Source organism: Gorilla gorilla, chromosome 22, assembly GCF_029281585.2.
Source record: "Gorilla gorilla gorilla isolate KB3781 chromosome 22, NHGRI_mGorGor1-v2.1_pri, whole genome shotgun sequence".
In the NCBI taxonomy this organism is placed as follows: Eukaryota; Metazoa; Chordata; class Mammalia; order Primates; family Hominidae; genus Gorilla; species Gorilla gorilla.
In genome coordinates this window covers 18,284,391-18,286,908 of record NC_073246.2, presented here as the reverse complement: position 1 = coordinate 18,286,908, position 2,518 = coordinate 18,284,391, and the positions used below count along the sequence as shown (strand labels likewise).

The following is a 2,518-nucleotide window of genomic DNA, read 5'->3' as shown; positions in this document are numbered from 1 at the left end:
CTACAAAACATATCAGTGCCTAAGTTCTTTTAAAATTTTAGATGTGATTTTAAATTATTTTTAAATGATATGTTGAATAATATGACAAAACATAAATGTCACGTCTTATCACAGGTAGTTCAAAGTGAGAATTAGAAGGTATATCCAAAGGATGATTTAGAGCTTGAATATTTTATATTTTCTATGTTCATACTTGGAGATAAAATCTTAAGTAGTCTATCTTTGCTACTAAAAAAAAAAAAAGAAAACAGTTTCTGATGAAGCCTATGTTGGTAGGGACAACTAAGGTTGTTGATGAATGCTAACAGCTCTAACACACACACACACACACACACACACAAAAGAGAGTGAGAGGCCATTATTTTCTTAGCTGGTAGATGACTAGGTAGTTTGCAAAATGATCATTAGTGACTGGTTGCTTCTGGATTCCAGAGCAAAAGAGCTTACAATTCAAACATTATTTATGAGTGAAAACAACTGGTCATAAGGCACTAAGAGCAAAATGTACAGAGTTTGGTTTCACCTGCAGACAGTGGTCACCTGAAGCAGGAGCTGATGGCTGCCTGTCCAGGTAAGACACATGGCATGCAGCAGTGAACCTGTTTCATCCATCTTTGACTTGCTGGGCCTTGTATTTGATGTCACATAAATTTGCCCCAGTTACGGATTGATATCATTCACCATGAAATTAAGGCCCCAGAAAATGTGAATATAATAAGAGTAGTTACAAGTCTTTATACATGGATGCCTCTATTGTGAGGCATACAAAATTGTTAGTACATTCTAAAATAAGTAAAAACAAAAGCACCCCAAGGTTTACCACATCGTTTTGTTATGCTTTATATTTTTTAATGAAGCCATTGCTCACTATCCCAAGTGCTGCAGGAGCTTAACCCCTGGGAAAAGACAAGTTTCATAGACTGTGAAACTTATTTGGGCAACAGAAACTAAAACTATCTTGGAATAAATGTGTTCTACATCTGATCATTTTTTATTTCATTTATTGTTGTTTGCTTTAGTTGGTGGGCACTCTATTTAGCAGTAAGAAAAAGGCTATTTCTGCTATGCACATCACTTAAAAAAAACTCATGAAAATATTAAAAATGACAGCAGAGTTAGGTAGCATTAGAGTGTGTTATAGTCCTCTAAATGTGTGTGCACCTCACAGTGGGGGAATTTGATTAACCCCAAGTGTGCCAAGTAAATCAGAGCCCAGGAGTTGGATGCAACTGCTCCGTAGTGTGAGTTCACACAGAGAACATAGTTTATGCTGAGGGGTGGTTGTTGTTGTTGATGTTATTGAATGTGGGTTATTTTTAATTTTTAAAATGACACTATGGCTAGTTAGGGGTATTGGCACAGCATGGACTGATGAAGAAACTGATTACAATTATAAAGACTTCTGGGGCCAAAACAGTCAAACATACCGCCTGCTACTCATGATGGCCCCAGCAGTGTCTATATGGTTGTCAAGTATGATTAAGTGAGAAGCAAACTGTATTTATTATTTTTTTCTACAGGATTTAGATGCCCATGGATATGGCTCATAGTATTACCAGAGTCCTACTTCTTTCTAATATTTTCCTTGAACAGTTAGAATACTCAAGAAAGAGAAAAAAACCTCCATATTATTGTATTCTCCAGAGTCTATAATACGGCAGGATAAATCAGAGAAAAATCATCTTCTCTAAGTAACTTTCACAATACTTTATCACTCTTAAAACTTGAAGTCAGTTCCAGACTTGTTTATTTTTCACATTCTATATATTTGAAACTGACATAAACCAAGAAAACATATTGGAAATACACCAGTAAGATGAAAAACAAACAAACGAAATTTAACTCTGGGGAATTTATTTTTTAGAGCACACGCAAAAAAGAAAAATAACCTTTGCTTAATCCTATGGGGTCACCTATTGAAATGCAGCATCTAAACGTAGTTTATGTTTGATTTTTGTTCCCTAAGAGTATTTTTCATTTGGGAGAAGAGCACTTATTACATGTTACAAAAGAGCCTGAATGGGTATTCAAATAACTGCTGTAATCAAAAGATTCTTTTTTTTCAAGGAAATGACCATAGATTTTTATACTTATTTTTGCTTTGCTATGGGTATTCTAGAATGATAGAAAGATTCTCATTTGCTTCCCCATCCCCTGGCCCCCCGGAAGCTATTGAATTGTTCTGGTTTTGTACAGTGTAGAACAATTCTGCAATAATAAAACATTTCAACTTTGTACAAAAGGTGAAGCTTTCCATTTGAAGTTTTTCTTTACCGGGAAAAAAATAGAGAAAATGGGCTGACAGCTTTAGAAAATTCAAACAATTCCCCTTGCCAAGATACGTATTTTGTGAGTTTTCTTTAATTTTGGATTTGGTGCATATGTTTCCTCTAACAATGAATGCTTTCAATTTCAGAGTTCAGTTTCTGCTCTCCCTACTCAAACCAATCTTCACCTTTTAATAGGCAATTATTTTTCTAATTGCTTTGTAAAAACTTTTTTCAGGATGATTGGGAGA

General features: G+C 34.9%; 1 non-coding gene across 1 annotated transcript; it reads left to right on the top strand.

The window, feature by feature from the left end:
- Nucleotides 1-243: 243 nt before the first annotated feature.
- Nucleotides 244-323, top strand: LOC115931886 (small nucleolar RNA SNORD74). The gene has a single exon (XR_004068310.1). It is a non-coding gene; the product is annotated as a small nucleolar RNA SNORD74 (small nucleolar RNA).
- Nucleotides 324-2,518: the final 2,195 nt, after the last annotated feature.